This window comes from Agelaius tricolor, unplaced genomic scaffold, assembly GCF_023055355.1.
Source record: "Agelaius tricolor isolate 1412-34295 unplaced genomic scaffold, bAgeTri1.0.p SCAF_7, whole genome shotgun sequence".
Lineage (NCBI taxonomy): Eukaryota > Metazoa > Chordata > Aves > Passeriformes > Icteridae > Agelaius > Agelaius tricolor.
Genome location: NW_027269267.1, coordinates 23374633 through 23393052, shown reverse-complemented (window position 1 = coordinate 23393052; position 18420 = coordinate 23374633).

The following is an 18420-nucleotide window of genomic DNA, read 5'->3' as shown; positions in this document are numbered from 1 at the left end:
TATTTTGTTTTGTCTCCTCTATGTACAAACAATAAAAATTACATGGTCCATTCTCTAACAACAATTTGTACCATTGTTTTTCATATCTTTGACACTAACAAATTTAAATATTTTCTCATTTCAGTTGTTTTAATAGCTTCTGCTTCAGTTTTGAAACCAAAATGGAAATTAAAGGAAATGAAAGGAAATATCATTACAAAAGCTGACTACATATTGTATAAGGGACTTCACCAAAAGAAAATTAATATAAAAGAAGCTTTTAGGTTGGCAGACCTGATACAGACAAATAGCAGGGAGATGTTTTGGACTATATAGATACTTTTCTACTCAAAAGAAGAAATTGTTTGAATAACACCAAATGACACTTGTTGAAACCTATAACTAAGAGTACATAAAATGCCTTTTCTGTGCAACAGAAATAAAAGGGTAGCAGTTTAAAAAGAATCCTGATAATGTTTACCATCAGCTATTTTCATACAGCATAGTAATAAGCAGGACTATATAATACAAAAATACTAGTATATCTGATTTCAGGAAATTAACTTCGAGTGAATTAAAAAAGCCTATGAGCAAAGTATGATGCACTAAAACAAATTGGAAGAACTTTGGAAAATATTCAAAACTGTACCTTGAAGTCTGAAGGAAACCCATTGAGAGGCAATATGAAACTATGAGAGATTCCATGAATTATTAAGGGTAGAAAAGAAAGTGAAGATGGAGGAGAAAAACTAAAAAGAGCAAAGAGGCATATTCAGGATTAATGAACATAGCTTGATAAGAACTATGTTGATAAGGGCTTACAAATTTAAAAGCCAGTCATAATTATCCTTACTTAAAATCTGTTAAATTCCTGTAACTATGGTTTGATCTGAAACTCAATGTGGCTACCTTAACTTTTTCTAATATTTTGAGTACATTGCTGACAGAGAGACAGAAATTTTTCTTTCTTGTTTATTGTCAAGGGTATTTAACACTTCAACAGCCCTCGTGAAACAGAGGTTAGAACAAAATATTCTTCTGACTGGTTTCAAGCCTATTCCTCCTCAAAAGTGACAATGAGATTCAAGTTTTCTCAAAATAAGTGAACGTCTGTGCTTTTGTAGATGATACAATCATAGAAGCTATGTGAAATTATTTTAAAATAATTCCAAAAAAAAGCCCCAGACACGGAAAAAATGCATTAAAATTATTCTTGTAACATTCTGTGCTGGTCAAGTTAAGTGTGGGCTGTAGAAACAGGATACAGTTGGAGGAATTGCAGCTCTAGTAAGACCCTATATTATGGATTAAGTGATAGGTTTAAATTGAATCTTTCAACAGTGCAAATTTTTTTGATGGGTAACAGTTTCTGGTGTACCATTTGGGATTTTTTTTAACTTTTTTTTTTTTTAATAAAACCAGAGCTGTTTTAAATAAGACAACCCTGAGAAAGAGCTTTTCCAAGGGGAAGTTGACCATTTGACTGTGACCAAGAATTGTCCCACAGGGAAGGCAAGAGAGACCAAGAACTCTCCCAAGGGAATAATAGCAATGACAATAAGTTTTTCAAAGGGGAAGATGAACATGACAAAGAGCTGTCCCAATGGTAGGACTACAACATTCAAGATCTGGCCCAAGGGGGAGATGAGCTCAGCTACATCTGGGATACTCCCTTGGGTGTGGTGAATTATGAGGACCCCCATATTGGTCTCAAGGAGGCACCCAGATGTCCAAAGTGGCTACAGAGGCAGCAGAAGAGTCAGTCAGTGACCTGCACAGCACATCTCCTGCCCCAGCAGGTCCCACAGACACCAAGCCAGCAGCTGCTACCCTGGCTGGAGGTCCTGAGGAAGAGGAGCTGCCAAGGAGGCAAAGGCAGCAGTTTCTTCTGTCTCCAGCAAACAGGTGACAGCAGCAGGGGCAGAGAGCCCCTGTTGCCCACACAGCCCCTCATCTCCCCAGCTGGAAACCCACATCCTCAGCAAGTGGTGGGCTTTCTGCACAAAATGGCCCTTCCACTTCATGAGGGTGTGGCAATGTTCCTCACTCAGGGCTCACCAAATGTTGAATTTGCAGGCAATCCTGACATAGGAAGAGACGAGAATCTTGACTCCATGTTTCAGAAGGCTGATTTATTATTTTATGATATATATGTTATTAAAATAAAATTATATGTTAAAACTACACTAAAAGAATAGAAGAAAGGATTTAATCAGAAGGCTAGCAAGGAAGGGAAACAAATGATAACAAAATCTTGTGACTGCTCACAGCCTCGACACAGGTGGCTGTCATTGGTCATCAAGTAAAAACAATTTCCCATGCTGGGTAAACAATTCTCCAAATCACATTCCAAAGCCACAAAACATGGAGAAGCTGAAGCTTCTCAGGAGAAAAGATCCTAACAAAAGGATTTTTCATAAAATATGTCCATGACAGGAGGGAGCCCTGGGCTCTGCATGGTGGGATGGCTGGAGGATTAGTGCCCCCACTGTCAGCACCAGACAGGTCCCCAGGGATGGCTGCTGGCCCAGAGCCTTTGTGGACCCCTGAGGGAGCACCACTGGGTAGGTTTGCTGAGAGCATGTTAATAAAAGATGCTGATTTTCCAAATGTGCTCATCTGTGCCTGGTCCATCTCAGGATCAGGACACATACAGGCCTAGCAACAGATTTGAAACTCAAAAGCTGTATGGTTGCTGTGGCCAAGATGGACACCAGTTGCCATGTCAACAATGACACCCAGTTTACACTGTGCAAGTGAATTCCACCACAAGGATAAAGCTGGCTGATTTGTAGGGTTCTGTTTTCTTTGAAATAAAAAACCAATTTTTTCTCTTATTTGGCCAGATCTGTTTTTATAATTCCTTTGTAATTTTGAGGGGTAAAATCATATAAAGTCTACTGACCATAAAATACTTCCTTTTTTAAAAGAGAGAGAAAAAAAAGGAAATTGATTTATACCTTTTTTTGGCAGTGAAAAGTGCACTAAACAATAACATCACTACAGTGGGGAGAGGAGTCCACCAATTCTACATATAAGCATTGAAAAAAATAAATCTATATTTTTTATCAACAGCTGACCACCACGAAGCATAAATTCCTTCTCAGCAACTTGGAGATTGGAATAAGGGAATTCTGCTCAGCTGTTGCCAATACCACAGCTTTTCTTGAAAACTTGCCTCATGGCAGGGCTTTGCCTTGTGTCCATGGGGCAGGGTTTGTCTCACCAGAGTGGGAGCATGTACCTGCAGCTCACTGTGGGCCTCACCTGAGTGGAATGGATGCGTGCAGTGTGGGGATTGCACTCCACTCTGGCATGACCTGTCAGGTGACCAATGTTGCCTGGTAACCCCAAAAGCAGCTCATCCTGGGGAGTGCATGGGGAACAGACCTAGAGAGCCCTAAAGTCACATTTGATGGCTTTATGATGAAGCAAGAGGGAGCATTTCCTGATCAGAGGGTGGTAAGTCACTGACAGGTTGCCCACAGAAGCTGTGGCTGTCTCATCCCTGGAACTATTCAAGCCTAGGTTGAACACAAGCCATCTGGTCTATTGGAGGGTGCCCCTGTCCATGGCCTGGGGTAGGATGAAATGACCTTTAAGATAATCTCCAACCCAAACCATCCTGTGAGACTATGAAGAGCAGGGAGAACAAGTTGACCAAGCCCTCAGACCAGCACTGGAGTTCTGCACTCAACTTGCTCTTCTTCTCCTCTGTTACACCACAAGACCCTTCCCATGGAGCAGCCCTCACAGCTGGGAGCTGCGTTAGTCCACTGAATGGATGTCATGTTTTACTGACTGTTGTCATTATAGGGCAAAAGTTCTATTGTCGTTATATTGCAAGGGTTCCATATTGCTAGTTTGATACCTCCTTAATGTTTTACTTGTAGGCATCTCCTCCAGACACTGGCTCTCCCTTGTCCTCACAGCAGCCAACTGACTCCAGTTCCCCTCAGCCAGCCAATCCACTCTTTTATAGCACTCTTCTGATTGGCTACAGGTGTGGCCTGTTAACATCAGGCCTGCTCCTAATCTTTAGTAATTGGCTCAGCTGCAACTCTTTAGGGGATAAGATTACATTCTATACCACCTTCATTTACCCATACTGTATCGCCCTAGAACTGACTGTCTTGATCCATTATTTATACATAGCTTAAAATATTTCTGAGGGTGGCTGAAACTTCTGACTACTTGAAAGAGAAAGAACAATGAGATTTGAAATGGATTGTTCATACAAAGCATAGGAAAACTTAATCTTTTGGTAGCAGTGGTGGCCTCTATGAGAAGAGATGAGGGGCTGCCCCTCTGTTGGACAAAGCTAGTCCTAACCAGCTCTAAAATGTGAAACTGGTGGTTGCCTCTGTGACAACATATTTATGAAGCTGTAAAAAAAAAAACCCCAAAACTAAAAAATGCCACACCTACATAGCAGCTGTGAGAGAGGAGTGAAAAAACGTCAGAAAAGCATTCTTGCAGACACCAAGGTTGGAGGAGGAGGAGGTGATCCCCAATGTGTCAGAGCAGATTCTCTTGCAGCATGAAGAAGGTGAGGGAAGTTGTCTCCCTGCAGCCCTGAGGATCACATCAGAGCAGGTAAATCCTGCAGGCCATGCAGGATTCCATGCCAGAGGAGGTAGATATGCCTTGTGTTATAATCCAGTTATTAAGGGAAGCCTCTTCTGAATTTAAGGTGCAAACAAGATCATAATTAAAGGCATTGATTTTATTTAACAGCAAATGTGAGGAAGAGAGAGAGAGAGAAATTGGGAAAAGGATCAGGGAGGAATAGAGGGTAAAAGTGAGAGAGACATTAAGCAAAAAATATGACATATGACCAGTGCATGAACTCCTGCCATGTCCTGCTGGTCCTTCTTCACTCTGGTCTGATTACTGGTGGGGGTCCCGGAGTGTTCAACTGGAAGTGTTACTTTTATACTGTCCAAGTCCCAGGCATAGGTGCTGTTCCTGTAATTGAGGAGGGCATGCACATAAGCAGCTGCTTCTTTTCTCAGTTTGCCACAAGAATTTCATGCCCAGCAAGGTCATTCAGATCTGCCTCACCAGGCCTGGAATCTTCGTGGTCTTGCCAGCTGCACTTATCAATCGGAGGTTTTGAAGTCTGCACAGTGGAATCTTGTTTGGTGTGCTAATTCCAAACCTTCACCTCCATTTAGATTTACTATTAACACATTCCCATTTGCCATATGTGCTTAAACTCCTGTTGTGGTGGATTATTTTATAGCTATTTTCTTCTTTGGCAGTATTTGTGAGAGTTTGATGTGCTCTTTAAGTCCTTACACTTTGACAGAAACTGCAGTCCATAAAGACCCAATGAAGGAGCTTGCTTCTGACAGAGGCTGCAGCCTTTGGAAAGGAATACTTACACGGGCAGGATTTGGCAGGAGCTGTGACCCTGTAGGAGACCCACACTGATCAGTCTGTTCCAGAAAGACTGTACCCAGTGGAAAGAGCCCACACTGGGGCAGTTCATGGAAAGAGGGGGAGTGTGTGTGGAGGAAGAAGCAGCAGATGTGAACTGGCAGTTGCTCTTATTCCCTGATACTCTGTGTTGCTCATGGGGATTAAGATATAAGGGTTGGGAATGAAGGAGCAAAATTGGGCCTAGGAATAAGGAGAGGTGGGGGAAAGCTGGCTTTAATTTTGGTTTAATTTCTCATACACTGCTCTATTTTTAATTGACAATGAATTAAATTTATTTTCCCAAATTTGAATATGTCATGTCTGTGAGTAACTTCCCTATCCTTTATGTCTTATTTTCTTCCCCTGTCCTAGAGAGAAGAACTGAGGGAACAGCTTGGTGGGCGTTTGACAGTCAGTCAAGGTTAACCCATCACAGTGTCCATGAGATAAAGTAGCAAGGGCAATAGTCTGATGTCCAGAGAAGCAGCATGCAAGATGTGAATCCCCTGCCAGCAGCAAGCCTACCTAACAGTAGGTCAGGTCAGTAGATGGAGGCCTTTCCACAGCAGGGAGTCACCCACTCCCACACTGATGTTTCCTCCTATCATCTCCCTGCCTCTGCTGCCACAGAGGTGTCCACTTGCAAGCCAGGGAACACAGTCTTTCCCTGCCCTCCCTGGAGGTTTGAGCACTCTTGTTTGCATGATCTCAGAGAGGATCCTGTCAACGTTGTTTACCTATCCCTCAGTGTTGTGCCATCTGCCCTTTTCACAGCTTCCTTCTCCTGTTGACAGACCGAGCTCCCAGAGTCAGGGACAGCACCTCCACTAGCCCCAGCTCTGTGAGATGCTTCAGGCAGCATCAGTTCTGGGTGGCCCTGTCCTCTCTCCTACTCAGCTATGCCATGCAGCAGTGTATTTGCAGCAGTCAGTGAGGACTGTGCACAATGACACATCAGCCCTGTTACTGTTCAGTCCTGTGCTGCCTTCACCAGAATCTCCAGCTCTTTTCGATGCTCACATAGTGATATATCTGTTAGCTGCCTCTATTTGTTTTATTTTTATCACCTTTTTATATCTTACATCAAAGGACTTTCCAAGGCAGACCCATAAATCTGAAATCTTTGCTACAATCTGTGAAAGAAACTATCTTTTACTTTATTACTGAATCCAAGATTCCTTCTCCTACCTCTGTTTGCCTATGTAAGGATGTAAAATGTTTCACTTTGAGTGATTGCACTGTATTGAATTTGGGTTCAGGCTTTCCTGGAGCAGTACATCCCCATTTATTAAAATCCATGTGATCCAGTTCATTCCGTATTTAACTCCAGTTTCCATCTTCAAAATATAGTCCCCTATATTTGCAGAAATCACTGTTTTAGGCCATTATAATTTACATGAGGATATATGGCTTTGTCCATTGTCTGCACAAGTTCTGAAATAAATCAGGAGATAGCCAATATAAAACAATTTTACTCTCTTGGAAAGAAATTAAAATTATTCTTGTAACACCATGAATAACTAGCTTTATATTGCTTGTATTATCATTGCTTCATCATTATTTCTATTATTATTTCTTTTGGTTACACAATCAATGAGAGGAAAATGAAACAGAATCTCTTTTAACCTTATGGCATAATAGTGATTCTTTTACACAGCTAATAAACAAGTCTTTTAGCTCTGTCAATAGATTTGATATCTATTAAATATGCTTACTTGTCGTTGACATCTTTTTGTGGAAATCCTTTCTTAGGATTTTTTCCCTTCTGAGAAGCTGAGAGGCCTCAGAAACAAAATGTAAACAATGGTTACCTGCTGCTGTGGAATGCAACAGGTGGATCTGTGATTGGTCTCGTGTGGATGTTTGGAATTAGTGACCACTCGCGGCAGAGCTGGCTCTCTCTCTCTCTGTCCGAGCCACGGACCTTTGTTTTTCATGCCTTTCTATTCTTAGTTTAGCTAGCCTGCTGAGATGAAATTTTTCCTTCTATTTCTTTTGGTATAGTTATAATGCAATGTATATATATCATAAAATAATAAATCAAGCCTTCTGAAACATGGAGTAAACATTCTCATCTCTTCCCTCATCCAAGAACCCCTGTGAACACTGTCACACTTATATTATTACACAAATATTTCACTTTTTTTCTACATATATTTAGTAATTTTTCTTAACTGATAAATTAAGCTGAATGAAATATTTTCACACCTATAGAAGTATACCAATCTCACATTTTAAAAAATATTTAATGGGAATGTAGTCAAGATTTACTAAGATAACATTTCCAAATAGTTTTTTTCCAATACAATTTAAACAAATATAGTGTAAAGGTAAAGTAGGGAATTTGGAAGTATTTTGTTGGGGACTAATCCTTTCCTCCTCTGTGCATTATAAACATTTAATCTTGAATTGTACCCAAGCAATATTTTAAAATGGTGATCCTCAGAAGGAAGCATTATCTATTTCCATCAGTTTTATCTTTTTTAAAAACATGCAGCAGCTTAAAAAAAAATAGAGAAAACTCCCAAATCTTCGGTATTTGTCTTCCTAATTTTACATAAATTATAAGATAAGCTTAGGAGTGAGAAACTTGTTTACATGCAATGAAGCACATAAAAGCAGTGTAATCTAAATGGAAGAAATTGATTTTAGGTATTGAATGAGCACATTGATTTTCACCCTGACAAAAGAAAATAGCCTCAGTGGATACAGTCAACAGGAAATGAGGCCTCTTCTTTGAAGTACATAATACAATGATCTGATAAACACATAATCTCCTCAACAAGCAGATGCCACCACCTATACTACAAAAAGAAAGCCAAACAGTGCCCCAATAATTTCAACAGATACACCGTGCTTCATTATTCACTGCCACCATCATCACTGCACCTTTTCATTAGGAAGAGAGATAAAGATGATTGAAATGAAGAGCATTTTGCATCACAGTGAGCAAATAGTATAGTTTTTTGTATATAATATAGTCAATGATTTATTGGTTGAAGGTTTTGGGGTTGGATTTTTTTTATATTAATTTTAATCTTTTAGTTCTGCCAGGTCAGAAGACTTTCCAGAAGACTGTTACATGGGTTTTGAAGCAGCAAATGCATTTGACAAATTTAGGAGCAGTGTAAGGTAGCTAACACGTACAAAGACTAATGGTGCCTCAAAGGAAAACCATTAATTTTTAGAAGACCTATGAAATGCAGCCAAATGTTATGTTGTGTTATTGTTGCGTTAGTGTTCATATTTGTTTACCAATATGTAGATGCCAATTCTGTCCTTTACAGGAATTTGAGGTGATGGTCCTTCTTTTAGCCTTTTGCTTTATAGCCCCCTTGTTACAGCACTCGTGTGTTGGCTTGATGGTTACTGCAGTTGTGTTAAGAACCTCAGGAGACAAAGAACTGGTAAACAGGTAAACTGGCAAATATCTTTGAGGTTTATTTAAGGAAGTAGCATTGCTTTGTCTAAATATTCTTTTATTCTTTTAATGAAAAGCTCAAGGTGGCAGTCATACTCTGAAACAGTCCTTGTGAACCGACTTCATTGCCATGGTAAAAAAATTTTCCTTTTAGCATTTCTTTCTTCTGAAATATATAAAAAAAGATTTAATGTCCCTGTTAGATTGCTATTTCTGACCTTGTTAACAGCACTCTTCATGAGTAAAAAGACACACTTCATAAGTAAAAAAGAAGCACTCTTTGGAGATGCCCTAGCTGTCATTACTAGGCTTAATATGCAACAGCAATAAAAAAAAAAATCAACTAACAAACCATAAAAAGAAAAGAAATATCACTCCTCAACAGAAAACACAGCACCAGAACATAGTGTGATCCATCTACCAAAATACATATTATTTCCATGGCTACCAAATGAGATAGAAATTTTGGGGGTTTTATGATGACTTGAGGTATTTTAACTGTACACATGGTAGATTTTTAGTTGTTTTTGTTTATTTCAGGATGGTCAGCAATATACATCTTGTTAAATTTAAATACAGGTTAGAATTCAATTAATCCCAATTAGTCACAAGGGTTTTTTTTCACATTGGATATTTTGGGAAGATTTGTTATCTTTTTTTTTCCTATGTAGACATATGATCTTTCACAAGCATGAAATTACACCAAATTACATGTTTATATATCACAATCTCCATTTTTTCCCTCTGTTGAGCAGAACATAGAAGAAGGGTCAAATAAGCTCCAGTTGTCTATTTAAAAAATAAACTGAAGTCCTCTTCCTTAACAACTAAGTAGGGATGACCCAGTACCAAAAAGGATACGTTGGGTTTTTTTATGTATTTATTCAAACCACACATTAAATAACTGTAAAATTATTATAGCTAGGGATGCAGAAAAGGAGTGCTGATTGAGCAAGGCCAACACAAGTCCTTTAAACAGATCAGGATGATTTTGTCAGCTTTTTGTTATCTGACCAGGAATCAGTGAAAAGGACTGTGACCTACACATTTTATGGATATTTAGTGAAATAACTGTATTTTAAAGTTAAACAAACAAACACATCCTGCCACTGCCCTCTCCCCTACTCCCAACCCTCAATGGAGTGGATTTCTTTTCAAGCTGGAGTCATTCCCTTCAGAGTACTGAATGTCAGAGGTTTTGTCTAGAACTGACCTAAAAAGATAGCAAGGTCTCTAGTATCTATTCCACTACTTTTAGTCCCTTCCACAAATAATCCTGGGTTCAATTTCACTTAAATTAGGTCACTTTCTCTAATAGTCTTGTCTTCTATTTTAATTTTATATAATTTGAATTTTAAGCTCATAATACTCTCAAATAGATAACGAGATACCATTAGAGAAATGGCCAAGGCCCAATGCATATTTTATGAATGAAGGATTACTTCTCCTAGCCTGTGATCATTAAAGGAATATGCATACAGTTTTAGTTGTGAACCTTCAATACCCCTATAAAAAGTAACAGAACTGTTACAGTAATAATTTTACACCAATTTAATTATAACTTATAAATTATTATCAGATCGCTGTAACCACTAATGGATTTAGATTATCCACTTTGAAGTTTGAGCCTAAATATGAAGTGCTGCATAAAACATCTAACTGCTACTATGTACAAAAATAAACACATAAAATTAGAAATTAAATCAGTTGAAATAGATACTTTGTAGACATTTGGAGAGAAATTGTGTTGATTTTGATGGCATGATATAGTCCATTGCGCCAGGTAGAAACGCATTGCTGCTGCAGAATTGTCTCCACTTCAAGATCAGCTAAAACCAAAAAGACGGGCAACATTTTCAGTATTCTATATTTTCCATGGATGTTTAAGAATACCCTTTCCTTACTTTGGATTTTTTTTTAATCCTTATTTATAATTACCTTGATATTATTGCCTGGGTTTAAATGAATTCTTTTCCAATGGACTGCTTGACATCAGTGTTTTAAAGGGCTCTGGATCAAAAACTTTGATTCAAAATGCAGAATTGGCTTCCATGAAAATACACTGTGTTTAGTTCTTTGGTTTCTTGTAAGGATAGGGATAAGATATTCAAGATTAGTTTCATGTTCAGGTTTTTCAGTATCAAATAGGAAATCAGGAAATATATAGAGAAATAGATTTTAATATATAAGATTAAACATAGAATCTGTAACAGATTTATGTTAAATAGATATAAGTTTCAGCTGAACAAAAGAACTGTCTTACTTCTTTTGAGTGGAAGTCCATGCCAAGGGGGGGAGGGAAAGGGAAGGCTTGAACTTAATTTGAATATAAACTAATGCTCTTGTTCAGCTTCATTTAAAATCTGTTAGCATTTCCAGCTCACAACATTAATAGAATGTCAATAATTCATTAAAATTAAATTACAATCACAATATTTTATTTTAGGCTAACTAATGGAATAAACATACAATCTGTTAATAAAAACTAATTTCACTCTCCTTTCCTTTGCAAAATTCTCCACATGAACAAAATTTAAAAAAATATATTGTAATATGCATAAGAATTTTGGAAATGTTACAAATACTGGCAGTTCATGGTATACTTACCAGTTTCAGATATCACAAGTGGCAACAATATTTTCTTAGACGTTTCAAATAATTATTCAATTATAAAATTGATCTGATTTCTACTAGCTTAATGTCCCATTTAACTCATAGTTATAGGGGTGCATCTGAAACTCACATAATAGAAGTTAAATATTAATTCTTCCTAATGAAATTCCAGTTGTCCTGTATAATATTTTGTCTATACACTTTTTTTTTCAGTGAAAAAGTCTTAGAGGGTTTTGTTTGATTGCATGCTTGTTTGTCTAGTTTTTCAGATACTTTCTACAAAGAACGAGAGTAGTTCGTCCATACTGCAGAATTCTGCAGATGCATAAGAATATAGAGTTCTATATTAATGCATAGACTGTGAATTTATCATTACACTGTATCATCCAATTCAATTATTATTATATGCTGTAAAATGAAACTCACAAATAAAACACAAAACTTAGAGGTAAAAACATGTCATGCTGGAACTAGTGCTGTGCAACTTCTCATTTGAAAGCTCCAAATATCTATTCTGAAGTCACTGAGACTTCTCTGCAATCACTACAGTATTAAGGCTTGTGCTATGTGGAAGCTTTTTGTCCAAGCCAGCAATGAGCCCATCATTCATAAATAATTCCAGGCAGCAGAATTTTTCCTGTTACTTAAAAAAAAAGTTCCATTATTTCATAAAAGGATTTTCATTTTTGGAAAGGAACAGGTTTAAAAATTATATCAATTGCAAGCACAAAAGAACCCCTGCAGTCCTTCACTGAATGAAGGAAACAAACACACACAAAAAACAAACAAACAAAAAGAAAGGAAAAAATATTAGGCCTATCTTATCCACTGCTGTGGGAAATAACCACAATTAAATGACAGGGAACTTAAGTGTGGAAGTATCAACCTGGCTTGTTTGTTACTGTGATTCAATCTGTTAGAAAAGAAGTTCTTAAATGTAAAATACTAGAATAACAAGGACGAAGAGAAGAGAAGAGAAGAGAAGAGAAGAGAAGAGAAGAGAAGAGAAGAGAAGAGAAGAGGAGACGAGAGGTAATTAGAAGTCTAGCCATTTTGAAGAAAGGAGATATATTTCAGATGCTCCCAACTAAGTGAAATTCATTCACAAAAATGTATTCTGTCAGGCTTAAATATGTTAACTAAGAATGCAACTGGTTTGATCTCTCCTGAAAGAATGATCTATCAAACACGTAGAGATGGTCTTGATCTCATGAGACTGTGGACTCCTTTGAGGTTTCCATTGCTGCTAAACTAACAGTCTGAGCCACCAGGGAAACAAAATATGTGAGTGCACATCTGCTTACATACACATACCTTCATTTGATTTCAGGAGCTTGAACCTGTGAGCATAAATTTCAGTGAAAACTTTAATGGGTCGTGAGGCTGACCATAATTTTTCTCTGTTGAGGAGCTGACAATGCTACTTGACTTCTGTCAAATAACTTGATTGCAGAATTGTTCTCAGAGATGATTAAATGTTTTAGGGAATGCAAGGTCTATGAGCTAAAATAAAGTTGATTCTTCTTTTCTTCTGAGACACAGTTTAGACAGGGATTATTGTGAAAAAAGAATGAGACATAGGTTAAGAGAAAAAGAAATATTAGGCATCTTTTTATATGGCATATATAATATAAATCTACAGCACTAGCACAGTGCAAGCAGTTAATTTATTCCATAATTGTGTACATTAGGATGTACCAATTTATCTGAAAAAAATCTCCACGATTCTTTTTGCCTGGCTCTTTGATTTTTTGTTTTACCAAATAAATTTGGATTTGAAATAAGGACAAGATGAAGAAAATGTACCAAAGAAGTATTTTATAACACACTTAAAAAGCTATCTAGTGCATTTATGTATTATAAGTTAATAATTCAACCTATGGTCCTTATTGAAGCTAATGAGGTATTATTTGTTACCACTGGGTAATGCACTTTAAGTAGGAACAGTCATAAAAGTCTTCTCACTATTAGCATGTGACTTACATTAGTAACATAAGATCGTTAGAATTTACCTCTACTTCTACTTATTAAATATAGATCAAAGAAGCTCTTACTCCTTTTACTTAATTTGTGTATAGTACACCTGAGTTAAAAGGAATATTTACAAAAGTAAAGTTGTACATATGTGTGCTTACACAGAGTTGAAGCAATGTTCAATTATAGATTTAAAAAAATGTGTTGCTATTTAAACTATCTTAATTAACATTTCTTTGCTCAAGTAGTTAATGAAACCCATTTGATATGTTATCAAGCTACTTTTGGCCTACAAAATACCTTAATAGTGCTTTAGATGGGGATTGCAGGGTGGGGGAGGGGGCACAGCTATTTTAGCTGGGGTTTCATGCTTTTTTTCAGTTTCTTTTGATTTGGATTTTCTCTATTTTCCATGGAAATAGCAGATCTTAAATTGTAATTTTTTTCTTGACATTATGATGACCCATAATTTAATATTATTTTGCATATTGAATAACCTGCCCAATGCACTTTAGAGGAATCCTATTAATTGGAAAGATTGAGATACCTAAATCTCAGGATAGGACAGTTTCATGCTGCTATGTCAAGTTATAGCATAGAATCATAGAATAGGGTGGCTTGGAGGGGACCCTAGAGATCATCTAGTTCCAACCCCCCCTGCCATGGACAAGGGCACAATCACAACCTACATCTCCATCTAAATCACAACATTCTTCAGGGAAACCATGAAGGAATATATCTAACATATGCCATTCCATCACAATAATTATAAAAGATAAGCACAAATTTTGTATCAATATCTTTTTAAAAAGCAGATTGAATTTAAAAATACTTTCTCTCTTTTTTCCCCCTTTCAAAAGTGTATTTAAGCAGTAGAATTGCACATGTCTATGCCATTAAGGGTTTAATGTGCTAGCTGCAATAATTTACCTAAATATGCATGTTTGCACTCTTGCATCCACATCATGTTGTATGCTGCTGGTGTCAGCCTCTAGGTTTTCATTGCCAAGAGCAATTCTTTCTTTTTCTTATTTCTTTCCTTTTTTCCCCTTTGGTTTAAGAGCATGGGAAGTATTAATTCTTCACAGGTACTGAGCAAACTGCCTCTAAAATATTCTTTTAATAACTTCTTCAGGGAAAATAGCCTTTCAGTCAAGGATACCTCTAATTGTGTTGGATTTACTTGACATTTTCCTAGGATCTTAAGAAGTGATGAGAAAACTGAATTTGACAGTAAAGGGAAATTTTTGACATTCACTTGGTCTCTAGTGAAGTTAAAATACTGCTATTAAAGAACTACTACCTCTCAGGATCCTGCAATTATTTTTCTCAATATTTTTTATTTGCTGAATAAGAGATGCAGATATCCTTCTTTTAAAAAGCTTCTAGCAACAAATTGTTTCTTTTTATTATACAGAGGAATCATAAGTAATACAGACCAGACAATGAGAAGATGAGACATTGCTGAATTACTGAAGCAGATGAATAGAATTAATCTTGAAATTATTCTCTGAAGAGAACAATCAGGTAACTTTTAAATAAGCATCAGTTTCACAGTATGCAGTTTCTAGTAAAATTGTGTAATTTATGCAGTATTCCAAATGGCTTTTTCCACTCTACTTTAAAGTTCAAGGTTGCAGGACTAATATACAAGGATAAATTCCTGTCACTGCTTGGCTTGAGATTCATTCTGTGGCACAAAAGCACATATTTAAGACAGTGTAAAGTCAGGTCACTTTTATTCAAAGCTATCAAACCAGTTGCTATCACTATTTTCATTTTCAATAAAGTCTTATGAGCAATTCCTCATATATTTTATTTCACAGAATCACAGAATTTCTAGGTTGGAAGAGACCTTTAAGATCATCGAGTCCAACCCATGTTCTAACTCCTCAACTAGATCATGGCACCAAGTGCCACATGCAGTCTTTTTTTAAATACATCAAGGGATGGTGACTCCACCACCTCCCTGGGTAGATGATTCCAGTATTTGACCACTCTTTCTGTGAAAAACTTCCTCCTTAATTCTAGCCTTCCCCCCAATTCTACCCTTGGTGCAGCTTGAGACTGTGTCCTCTTGTTCTGTTTGTTGTTGCCCAGAGAAAGAGACCAACCCCCAGCTCACCACAGTCACCCTTCAGGAAGTTGAAGAGAGTGATAAGGTCACCTCTGAGTCTCCTTTTCTCCAGGCTGAACAACCCCAGCTCCCTTAATCGTTCTTCATACGGCTTGTGTTCCAAGCCCCTCACCAGCCTCGTTGCTCTCCTTTGGACATGCTCAAGCATCTCAACGTCCCTCCTAAACTGAGGGGCCCAGAACTGGATGTAATACTCAAGGTGTGGCCTCACCAGTGCCGAGTACAGGGGAAGAATGACCTCCCTGCTTCTGCTGGCCACACTATCCCTGACACAGGCCAGGGTGCCCTTGGCCTGCTTGGCCGCCAGGGCACACTGCTGGCTCGTGTTCAGCCCGCTGTCAACCAGTGCCCCCAGGTCCCTTTCTGCCTGGGCACTGTCCAGCCACACCATCCCCAGCCTATAACATTGCAGGGGGTTATTGTGGCCAAAGTGCAGGACTCGGCACTTGCACTTATTGAACTTCATCCCATTGGATTCTGCCCATCCATCCAACCGTTCCAAGTCTGCAAAGCCCTCCATCCCTCTAACAGATCGACACACGCTCCCAGCTTAGTGTCATCTGCAAATTTGCTAATGAAAGACTCTAAACCCTCATCCATGTCATCAATAAAGATATTAAACAGAACTCGCCCCAGCACAGAGCCCTGAGGGACACCACTGGTGACTGGCCCCAGCTGGATGCAGCACTGTTCACCACCACTACTCTGGGCCTGGACATCCAGCCAGTTCCTAACCCAGCAAAGAGTGCCCTGTCCAAGCCATGGGCTGCCAGCTTGTCCAGGAGTGTGCTGTGGGAGACAGTGCCAAAGGCCTTGCTGAAATCCAAATAAACAACATCTACAGCCTTCCCTGCATCCACTAGGCGGGTTACCTGGTCATAAAAGGTGACCAGGTTGGTCAAACATGACCTACCCCTCCTAAACCCATGCTGACTGGGTCTGATACCCTGGCCATGCTGTAAATTCTGTGTGATGGCACTTAAAATAAACTGTTCCATTATCTTGCCAGGTACTGAGGTCAGGCTGACTGGTCTATAATTACCAGGATCCTCCTTTGCACCCTTTTTGTGAATGGGTATCACATTGGCCATTTCTTCAATTATGTCCATTCCTACTGCTTTTCCTCCATTTTTCCTCATTGTCTCAGGGGTATGAGAAAACATTCATATAGATGACTCATAGACCTAACATGGTTGAAACTATTTTTACCATGTAGCTGTGTAAGATGTTTCTTCAAAAGTAAGTTTATGCACAAACCACATGTCAAGGGAATTACATTTACAGGGCTTCTTCCCACTATGCAGGTTCAGATGGTCCTGTAAGGCACATTTCTGAGGGTTTTGTTTCCCACAGATCTTTTACTGGAACAGTTTGATGTCTGTATGCACTTTAATGCCAAATTACACTGCTTTTATTGCATAAATGTCATGTCCCAGAGTTGACACATAAAATATTTTATGTATCTTTCAGTGATTGGCATAGTTTTCTAGATGCTGAAATACTATCATATATCTACCTTTCATAAGTGTACAGATGTTTACATCTAACATCACTGTTTATATACATTAGCAATTAATGAAGAAATCTAAGGGTATAAATCAGCATTCCCTAAAGTAAATATCCTGTGAGATCAAATGCCCAGACCCTGCTATCTTTATGCATGGAAGGTAGTTACACAGTGAGACCTGAACACTCAGTTATCATTCAAATGGTCCAAGAGTTTAAAGATTTACTTATTTATTTATTTATTTTTAAAATCTGTAGATTTTTTTTTTATTTTTGTAACAAAGGCTGAACAGAATGTTTACTTTGCCAATATGTTTGTTTGATAACAGGAATTCTATTTTCAACATGAAGGCACACTTTTAAAAGATTAAGAATGGTGGAAAAGACACATTTTCTTATTCAGAAGACAACAGGCCAAATTGCTATTTGTGATGAGCACATCCAGCTACAGAGGAGGCAATGTGGGTATTGCCCCTTACTTCTGCTGAATATGGATCTGTTCTTGCCACTAATATCAGTGAAAGTGAGCACATACAGAACTCATGAGGAGGAAAACTCATACTCATATTGCTTATTCACAATATTTTGTTTTATTGATATTTAAAATATGCATCTTTACTTTGGAGCATAAAATCATATGCTCCATGAGTGATAAAATGCCTGAGTGGAAAATCAGAGTAGTTCTTATTAGTACATTTCACCACCTGAACGGGTTGTTTTTCTAAAAACATAGAAAATATTCCCAGTGACACCAACAGTTCTAATAATTAAAGCAATAGGTATCGAAGATGGTAGGATAATGTTAAAGTAGGGAACGTTTTAAAATATTGGCATATTCTGAAAATGTGAAGGGATAAACATTGAAAAAGCTGGTCAGGTTTTTTTGCAAGCTCCATCCCGAAACATGTTTCTAATGCATCAGGAAAATACCTGCCAAGAATGACACAATGTTTTCTTTATAGAGAGATTGACTAGATACTATCTGAAGGTCCCAAGGTAACTGCAAATGTGAATTTAGAAGCAACTGCTTCTTCTCTTGTCACATTTTAAATAATTTTATTATTTATAACTCAGTTCAAAGTAATTTTAAAAGGTTATATGGCTTTTAAGATCAAACCGGAACAAAACCCTTAAAGAACACTTGTGAAAATACTCTTGGATTAATCATGTAATCTTTGTTTAAAAATTAAACTCTTAAGTGAAACAGTGTTTTGTGTTTATGAAGAATAGGTTTTAATTTGGAAATAAATAGGAATCTCATGTAATTTTAAATAGTTAATCTACTTTTTAAAAAAGCAAACAAAGATGAATATATTATATAAATTTAATTCAGTCTTAAGGCAAATCATTTGGTAACAAAGTTCCA